Raw genomic sequence first — 10,371 nt, 5'->3', positions numbered from 1 at the left:
AGAAACATTGTGCCCCTTTTCAAAAAGGCTAGAAAGGAAGACCCTGGGAACTACCGACCTGTCAGCCTCACCTCTGTGCCTGGGAAGATCATGGAACAGATCCTCCTAGAAGATATACTAAGGCACATGGAGGCCAGGGAGGTGATTTGAGACAGCCAGCATGGCTTCACCAAGGGCAAGTCCTGCCTCACCAACCTGGTGGCTTTCTATGATGGTGTAACAACAAGGGTGGACAAGGGAAAACCAATGGACATCATCTATCTGGATTTTTGTAAAGCCTTTGACACGGTCCCCCACAACATCCTTCTCTCTAAATTCAAGAGCCATGGATTTGATGGGTGGACCGTTCAGTGGATAAGGAATTGGTTGGATGGTCGCAGCCAAAGGGTAGTGGTCAACGGCTCAGTATCTGGATGGAGACCAGTGACGTGTGGAGTCCCTCAGGGGTCCGTACTGGGACTGGTGCTGTTCAATATATTTATCAGTGACATGGACAGCAACATCGAGTGTACCCTCAGCAAGTTTGCAGATGACACCAAGCTGAGTGGTACGGTTGATACACCAGAAGGACGGGATGCCATCCAGAGGGACCTGGACAAGCTGGAGAGGTGGGCCTGTGTGAACCTTATAAGGTTCAACACGGCCAAGTTCAAGGTCCTACACCTGGGTCGGGGTAATCCCCGCTATCAATACAGGTTGGGGGATGAAAGGATTGAGAGCAGCCCTGCTGAGAGGGACTTGGGGGTACCGATAGACGAAAGGCTGGACATGAGCCGGCAATGTGCGCTGGCAGCCCAGAGGGCCAACCATGTCCTGGGCTGCATCAAGAGAAGCGTGGCCAGCAGGTCGAGGGAGGTGATTCTGCCCCTCTACTCTGCTCTGGTGAGACCTCACCTGGAGTACTGCGTTCAGCTCAGGAGCCCTCAGCACAAGAAGGACATGGAATTGTTGGAGCGGGTCCAAAGGAGGGCTACAAAAATGATCCGAGGGCTGGAGCACCTCTGCTATGAGGACAGGCTGAGAGAGTTGGGCTTGTTCAGCCTGGAGAAGAGAAGGCTGCGCGGAGACCTGATTGCAGCCTTTCAGTACTTAAAGGGAGCCTATAGGAAAGATGGGGACAATCTTTTTAGTAGAGACAGCAGTGACAGGAGGAGGGGTAATGGTTTTAAACTAAAACAGGGTAGGTTTAGGCTAGATATAAGGAAGAAATTCGTTACAATGAGGGTTGTGAAACACTGGAACGGGTTGCCCAGAGAGGTAGTGGAGGCCCCATCCCTGGAAACATTCAAGCCCAGGTTGGACAGGGCTCTGAGCAACCTGATCTAGTTAGCGATGTCCCTGCTCGCTGCAGGGGGGTTGGACTAGATGACCTCTAGGGGTCACTTCCGACCCAAAACTTTCTATGATTCTATTATTCTATTGGAGTTAAAACAGTAGAACATGGAGGCAAACATACTTTGCATTCGCAACATAAGAAGAAAAGGGAAGTGTGGAGTCTTACTTCCACCGTGCACCATGCAGCAGATTGACTGCCTCCCTGGGTAATAGGGATAACACAAGTCTCAGATCTTTACCAGAAAACTTTGGAGGCCACAGAGCAGCATCTTGCTTCTCAGTTTTAGGCAGCTACTTAATCACCATTTAATCATTGGAGGTGGTTGCCAAATCCCTTCTGAGGGACTAAATTAGGGATTATGTACGGAGTTTTTCTCCCTGGATATAGCTTTTATGAAAACAACATGCATGACTAATAGCAAAGTAATAAAAGCTGGAGACCGAAATTAAACTTTATGAAAAAGCTGAAGAAAATCTTGTATTTTGGTATTATTTTTGACACAGTAGATCTTGGGTAAGCAAACATAAAATAAGCTTATGTCATCATGCATATAAGTGTTTACTGCAACTGATGTTGACTATCGTGTGTTCATTTGCACCGAGCTTTCCCACTTGCACTGTATTTTTGCAGAAGGCCCCTGCATATATTTGTTAGCTGGGCAATGCTCAGAGCTGCGGGCTTGGAACCAGTCTGAGACAGAGCTCTTCTCCTCTGATGGATGGGCTGTTGCAAGGGTCTGCTTTCTGCATTGGTGTCCCATAAAATATCAAGGCAAGGTCACGCAACAGCTTGGGTTTTGGCTTTTAGCTAGTGTCTGGTGCCCAGCATGTGTGAATATTACCTAGATTGAACAGGTCAATGTTTCTGCTCTTGAGACAAAATGGAAACCCTGCTATATAGGAAAATCAGAGCTGTTTTGGAACACAGAGATGAATAGCAATATTACTTCCATTTCTGCTGCTGTCTAGAAAAGTATGTCTCAGGACCTCCCATGATGACATCCAGACAGCACTGAAGAAAAAGGAATCCTCAGTTTGTACGCAGAGGAGATCAAAGGTGGTTTGATTACTGAAAGAGAAAATAGTCATGGAGAGGGAGGCTGGAAGCAGTTGGCACTGGAAAGGGGAGAGGCAGTCTGCAGACAATGCAGTGCCATATAAGCATTGACCGTTGTGGTGACATGAGGTTCAGCCTAAGTGTTTACTCAGTGCCTTATCAGGTTTTCAGTCCCAATTTCACTCTTAATGCTGCCAATGTTAATTAGTTTAGGGCTATCTTGGCTACATTAACAAAGGCTCTATCTGCAGAAGCAAAGGCAGAGCGGATCAACCTGGAATGGGCATGTGGGAGCTGGAGACCAGATAAGGCTGAGCCTGGCTGAGAAAACTGAGACTAAGATGAGAAGGTGGGGCCAGGAATGGATGAGATAAGAAGTGTGGTGCAGAGGAAAACAGACTGGAATGGGCAGTGAAGAGATACTCTCTGATTTGGTGTGATGCAGCAAATGCATGACGCATGCAGAGCAATGCAGAAAACGCAAAACTTGCAGTAATTCCTCTGTCAGCGATCACTGCTCAGTTGAGGCACAGAGGCACTTGTGCCCTATGAAAAGAGCTGTATATGAGCATGTAATGAGAGACAATGTCATAGAAAGTGCCCAGAAAGAGACTTCATGAAGCCTGTGCAGGGAATCTTAATCACAGCTTTTCCTGACTTAGAAGCAGAGTTGCCAACCACTCCGTCTGTTGTCACAGGTTTTTCTGTGTGTGAGATAAGCTCCTGTAGATTGTCAAATGAAAATACACTGTGTGTTTTTGGATGTACGTGAAAAATTCTGAGTTAGGGTGGATTTCTACATCTTCCATAACACAGCATGGGAAACTGGCTGTACAAGAAGTTTTTGGTTTGTTTAATTTTTTCCTGGAAGAGTCCCATATTGGTACCGGCTAGAGGCAGAATGTCAGAAAAAGTGGCTTATTGAATAGGAATAATGTAGGGAAATTTGCTTGGTGAATAAAAGCCCTGTTGTTCTAGAAGTTGAATCCTTTTTCCTCTAATATTTTTTTTTGGGGGGGGGGGGGAGACCAGTGAGTTCTTTAGCTTTTTACCTCCTAAAACATACATTGTAGTAGAAAAGGTAGAATATGCCTTTCTCATATAACTTTTTTTTTCAACATGATGAATTAAATCTGCTGATCAATAGCTGATGGAGTTCAATAGATAGAGTTGATCTTTATCCTTTGGCTGAGGTGCTAAATGCAAACTCCTTTCACTGATATTAGCACAATTAATGCAGATAATCTACTATCTACTCTCTGATAATCTATACTATCTACTATCTAATAATCTGTGTGAATGTGAAACCTGATCTGAAGTTACACAGAACATCAGCAATATGAAGAGGTGTGACATTCCAATGAAAAATGAGACTGTCTGAATGCCTTTTAGTAGCTTGTAGGGAAATGCGGTACATATAATAAAAAATATGGGTTATCCCCTCTACATTTCTAAAGCTTCCATGACAGGCAGTGTCATATAAAAGTTCCGGCTTTTGTCTTGAGGTATTGCCTATGTGAAAATTCAGCTAAATCTGTTGACATATGGAAGTCAACAAAACATGACATTACAACTCATTATGTTGCTAGTTTGCTTTCCAGTATTTTATGAAAGACCATCCCTGCTGAACACTGGAAGACAGGACTGAACACAGGGCAAGACAACTCAAACAGTTACAGTGCCCAGTTCCCTATTGCCTTAAGAACTCGTCATACATTTGTGAACTTACTTTGCTCCGGTGTTATACTCTCTTGGCCTTCAAGGATCGTGTCCAGAGAATGGCAACGAAGCTAATGAGTGGTCTAGAGAACAAGTCTTACGAGGAGCGGCTGAGGGAGTTGGGGCTGTTTAGTCTGGAGAAGAGGAGTCTGAGAGGAGACCTTCTCGCTCTCTACAACTACCTGAAAGGAGGTTGTAGTGAGGCAGGTGTTGGTCTCTTCTCCCAGCTAACTAGCCATAGGACGAGAGGCAATGGCCTCAAGTTACATCAGGGGAGGTTTAGATTGGATATTAGGAAAAATTTCTTTACTGAAAGAGTGGTCAGACATTGGAACAGGCTGCTCAGGCAAGTGGTGGAGTCCATCCCTGGAGGTGTTCAAAAAATGTGTAGATATGGCACTTCAGGACATGGTTTAGTAGGCATGGTGGTGTTGGGTTGACGGTTGGACTTGATGATCTTAGAGGTCTTTTCCAACCTATAATTCTATGATTCTATGATTCACAAGGCTATTCAGTCTGATCTAGATGCTGCCATTCATCCTAGGGAATGATGATCCTAGCAAGACCTGACTTCAGAAATCCCACGCCCTGAAGACCGGGCGAAAGTCTGGAGCAAAGGAGATATACCCTTAGTGATAGAGGATCAGGTTAGATCAGGTACAACGGGATCAGACCAGACAATATTTCTCCTCAGTAGAAGAGAGCCATGGACATACTGGGGAGTGGTGGCCTGCTGGGCACATCCTGAGTCAGCGGGCGCATCCCCAGTCGACAGTCTTGGTCTCACAGCTTGTCGGGTGGCCTATGCAGCTCTCTGGTGGCCTTTTCTGCTGTGGGGCTGCAGCATGTTTCTTGTGGGCTGGTCTCAAGCAGTGGCCTTCATTGGTCCCATCTGGCAGTGATGGTGGAGTTGGCCACTTGAGAGGAAAGTTTTGAGAAGGCAGGTAGGAAGGCCCTTTGCCCTTCTTGCAGGCAGGCACATCTGCTGCAGCAGGGCTGCTGCTGCCCTTCCCACAGGGCACGTCTGTCCTCATTCCTCCTCAGCAGGAGCGAGTGGAGCCCTTGGGGGCCCCTCATTCCCAAAGATGTCTCTCCTTCACACTCAGTGGCGGGGGGACAGAGCCAAGAGGGTCTGAGAGGGTTTGCTTGGTGGTTATCACCCACGGATTTTTGCTCTGTTTCCTTTGCCACAGGTAGGACCAGTAGGAGCAGACAACTGCCCAGGCCCTTTGTGCTGTGGAGGACTATGTCTGCCTCAGAGGTGTCTGGGCAGTTGGGGTCTGGCTGCAGCGGGCCTCTTCGGCTAGCCCTTGGCCCAGCGCCTCCAGATAAACAAGCCTGGTGGGGGAGTCCCATTGCCATGGCTTCTCCTCAGAGGCAGTGTCCCTGGCAGAGCGACCTTGGTTCACGTGTCCAAGCGGGTGGGATCAAAAGCTGGCTCCTCACTATGTCCCACATCAACTCCATACAGCCACCCCTCGATCCGCCCCAGGGAAAGCAGAGCTGTCCACTCGTGCTCCTATATCTGCAAAAGGTTCACCTGCCCCAGGGCCTGTCTTCAGCCAAGCAGCTGTCCTCCTGTGTTTCCAGAAGGACCTGCTGGCTATCCTGTAGGAGCACAAACTGTCCACCAAGGAGATACTCAGGCTTGTGGCCAGAAGGAGAGGCTGTCGTAAGCTGAGGGAAGCCTTCAACAATGGTGGGGACGTCCACCTGGGAAGCCAGCCTGTATACCTGCTGGCCATCATCTTGAAGGTGAATTTCAGGGGAGAGTGGCATGGAGAAGTTTTTCTCTAGCTGGGGCCCTTCCTGAAGGCACTGGATATTGTTCCACAAGGCAACTCTTGATGGAAGGGGAAAGAGGTGGCAGTATTTTAGCAAAAGTTGTCCCTCTGCTGTAGCCCAGGCATGGCCAGGGAGCCTAACTTTGAGGTGGGCTTGAGTGAAATCAAGAGCTGGAAAGCAACACCGTGCTGCCTTCCTAAAGTGCAGGAGCATTGAAAACTGACTTAGGGCATCTGGAAAGCTACACAACAACACTGCTGCTTTTCACCTGCCTTAGGAAAGCCTGGGTGATGTGTTGATAACATGCAATTTATTAACGTTATGTTCCTGTTCCCTCAGGGTGGCCAACAGGTTGCCTGAAGACACCCTCCTACTCCTCCTCAGACGATTGCTCTCCCTGCTCCACAACTCTGGCCACAATCTTGCAACCAGGAGGAAGACTGCCAGCAACCTTGCCATCTGCATTGGTCCAAATCTGCTCAGCCCAGCCAAGGACCACCTGCTCCCACTGGAAGTGCTGGTGGAGGTGACCTAGAAGGTACGCTGTATCTACCAGCTGGCTACAGCCTTGCAGGCCCATCAGAGCTTTGCTGTTCAGAGGTACCTTGCTGCCTGCTCTCTTGAGCAAATGCTTGAGGAGTAGTTTCCTGCAAGAGCAGCCCCACAGCTGCAGCTTTCTGCACAAAAGCAAGGGTCAGGAATGGGAAAGGCTGTATGGTCTGTTTTCAGCCACCTGGGTTGAACTCAGTGGTTTGATCTGTGCAGGGGAAGGGGCTGGTGGAGTTTCTCATAGAGTACTGCAGGTGAATCTTTGGGGAGATGATGACAGGCCCCCTCGGTCCCTCAGCCAAGGAGTCACCAGCACCCATTGCCAGCTCCACAGGAATGAGGATGAACTGAGGACTGTTGCAGGCTGGGGCTTCTGGTTCTATTCCTTAGGGTGTTCCTGGTGGTCACTTTTGCAAAGAGACAGAGCTGCTGAGGGCTCCAGACTTGGCAGTGGGTTTTGCCTACTAGAAGGCTTCTCACATGTTCAGAGTGACAGGGTTCACAAAGAAAACATCATGTCCGGTGTTCTGCGTCTGCCCTTCACTTGCTCATCAAGCAGATGTTTTGAGAGCAGTGGTCTTAGCTCAACATCATTTCTGGCAGGGCTGGACATAGAGTGTTGTTCAGCCCCACTTGTCCCGTGGCCTGTCTGGCCACTGCCTCTCAGGGCAGGAACAGTTTACTCTTCAAGATGAGCTGAACCCTGAGGGGCACGTCTCTGACTTCTGAAAGCTGCTGGCTGAGATGTTCTTTTCCAGATCCTTTCAATTCAGTGCAGCAGACATAGCAGAAAACAGGAATAGGGATTCGGGTGGATTTTGCTTTAGCTGATTTTCACTTCCAAGAAGTCACTTTTCTGCACATGCTTTGCTTTCTAGAACTGCATTTGGAAGAGCAAAGTGGCCATGCAGGAGATGCAAAAAGCAGATAGGGACCATCAAGATGAAGCACTTCAGGTCACACTACCCTCTCTTCTCCAAGGAGCAGGAAGAGATACTGTGGTGGAAAATGAAACAACAGAGATATGTCAGGTGCACAAACACTATAACAACCTGTCTCATGGATGAAGGTAGTTTCTGACATAAAACTGAAGCTGAAATGTATAGGGTCTTCTCCTCACCAGGCACAGAAAAGAAATTTGCTTCCGTGTCCACTGTGTCTGCAAAAAGCAGGCTACCTCTTGCTTCTGCGTAAGCAGTGACTTTTTTCTCTTAGCTAGAAATTCCTATTCGGAGACATAACTCTCTGCTGTGGACACAGAATCCATCAGAAACAGAGTCTGAGTAGTGCCTCTTCCTGGCATTAGATCTGTTGTGTGTTTGGGTTCATACTTTTCCCCCAGAATGATACATAGTAAGGAAAAATGGAAAGGTTGTTTGTCAGGTGGATTAGGCATGTGCTGAATCAAATGAAATACCCACAAGATGTGACTTAGGAAAAGAGAGATTTCAAAAGAAAACCCTCCCACCTCAGAAGGTGGTACTGCTGCCAAAGGGATACCCACAGAAATATTTCTCAGGAGAGTAGAAGAAATTCTGGTGGAAAGATATTGGCAAACCTTTCCTTGCTCTCCTTTCCTAGCATCTCTTGGAGGTCATGCTGCAGTCCAAATAACCTCCTCCAATTAACTGTCACGCTTCTATGTGAAAATTGTGTTCAAAAGCAAGAAACAGTTGGTCCTGTTGAGAGAAGTCCCTGTGAGTTTGTGTCTTTTACGAAGGGACTTAATTCTGTCTGTAGACTGAAGTCCTCTGAAAGGGCAGGCAAGGTTACCCATCAATCTGTAGCTCTGCAAAAGTTCAGAATAAGGCTGCTACAGGTTTGCCATTGCCCTTTGTGCAGTGATCTCCTTAGAAATTGCTCAGCTGAGCTGTCCTGTCAGTAGCTGTCACCTTCAGGAAAGTTTAGCTGAGATTGTAGTTCATCTGAGTTTCATGGAGTCTATTTTGGGGCGAGGGACTGTGAGAAATGAGGATAATGCAAGCCAATCGAAGTGCTCTGCTTTTAAGAAATAGGGTTGAAATTTGGCAAACGGTAGCTTACTAGTCCATGTAGTCCCTGCCACCTGTTACCGTCTACATTTTCATTGTAGGTGCCCGTAGCTTTGGCTGCTGTCGCTCCAGAAAGCATTGTAGATTTGCTTCTATGCTTTGAACAACTGGAGAGCTTGTCAGAGGAAAAAAATGTAGAATGAGGTAGTTAGCTTTGATTAAAAGAAGAGCTCATTCAAGTTTGTCATGGCTTTACCTAAGTAATGATACTATTGCATGGAAAGGTTTGCAGGCTCTTCTCAGGGAATCAAAAACCAAACAAATAGAGAAGACAGACCTGTGAAGAGGGGAATGAAAGCCGATCAGACAAGAAAAGGAGAGAGAGAGAAAAAGAGCTTTCAGGGGTTGGTGATTGATTGAAAAAATCCAAGAAAGCTTAGAAGAACAAGAAGCCCAGCTGTGTAGCAGACTCTCCTGTTCATCTTTAAACACTTTGAACACTAACTATATGAAATGTTTCCGTGATGCACAAAGGTGGCCCCAGATAGGAAAAATGCACCTGCGTTTGGGAGAAAACTTGTGTCTGAAGAAAAATACCAGTCCAAATTTTGCAGTTTTAATTTTGCACTTGTTGAAGCTCTGCTTGTACAAAAGTAAACAGAAACCCTGTAAAGATCACAAGAATCACAATTTTTAGTTCTTTGACCTGCTCAAAATACAGAGGCAAACTCCTCCTTTTTTGTCCATGTTAGTTAGCAATCCTAATGAGGGCTTGTGTGTCTGAATCCCAAACACACAGCAAGGATTTCTTCCAAGTAGCTTTAGACATGAAGATCTTGGCACTTCTTAGAAACGGTCATATTTCCCCTGAGACAATTTAGACAGAGAAAAAAAAAAAAGATAAAAATATAAACCAACCTAGGCCCTGCACAGAAGGATCGTCTGGTGCCTTCATATTCTTTTTCCCTGTGCTGCCCACTAGAGAGCAAAGCAGTCCAGGCTGGCTCAGTGCTAAGGGAGCAAACCAGACCCCTCGGCGTGGTGTTCTGCAGAAAGCGTGAGTCTTTTGCAGAAAGTGGGGCGCAAGTCCTGGAAGCAACGCAGTCCTGGCCAGCACAGCGGCTCTGCCCAAGGGAGCATGTTTTGCCTCTAAACCTGGGTTGCCAGAAAGGGACAGTGGGGGATGCTGCTGCTCAGGTTTTGGAAATGACTACGTGATAGCTACCCCGTGGCTGCCTCTCCAGTTCTGCAAAGGGGCCCTGTAAATCTGTGTAAACCTGCAGTTCTCTAAGGTTATCACACACATTTAGAAGAGGCCAAAACAATCCCGTAGTCACTGCCAGCAAGGGTTTATGAACAAATCTTTTTACATGGTATGTCCCAAAGAAAGGGGAACAAAATGATGCCTATTCCTGCCTTTATGAACCTGTCGATGCTTTCAGACTCTATCGTTGTAGTTGAAGATTTATTTTTACCAGTGAGTGGCGGAGCTGTGACTCCTGGGCTACCAGTGCCGTGATGCGGCCCAAATGCCTTCATCGTGAGGAGAGAAGAGGAACCCGTGCATTTATACAGGACTGAGATGGATCAGAAAAGGTCACCGTGGGGCACCTGCCCTCTCGGTGCAAGGGCTGAGCACATCCACTGCTCCCACCACTCCAGGGCATCCGTGCATCACCTTTGGACCCACCGCTGTGTGAAAGGGAAGAAGTCTCTCAGGACACTGTGGGTGAGAGGGCAATGCTGAATCCTGTACTGCCTGTCCTCCACCTCCAACGAGGGGAGCAGTGGGTGCCTCCTGGCAGAAGGCTTTGCTGTCTGTTGCTTCCGCCCCGCGAACACAGGCCCACCAGCTGGCAGAGCTAAGAGCTGGCTCCATGGCCCATGGAGAGCACTGGGGAGCTCAGTTCTTCAGTGCTGGATCATGTTTTAAAG

This window comes from Opisthocomus hoazin, chromosome 3 (genome assembly GCF_030867145.1).
Source record: "Opisthocomus hoazin isolate bOpiHoa1 chromosome 3, bOpiHoa1.hap1, whole genome shotgun sequence".
Classification (NCBI taxonomy): domain Eukaryota; kingdom Metazoa; phylum Chordata; class Aves; order Opisthocomiformes; family Opisthocomidae; genus Opisthocomus; species Opisthocomus hoazin.
This window is presented reverse-complemented; position numbering follows the sequence as displayed.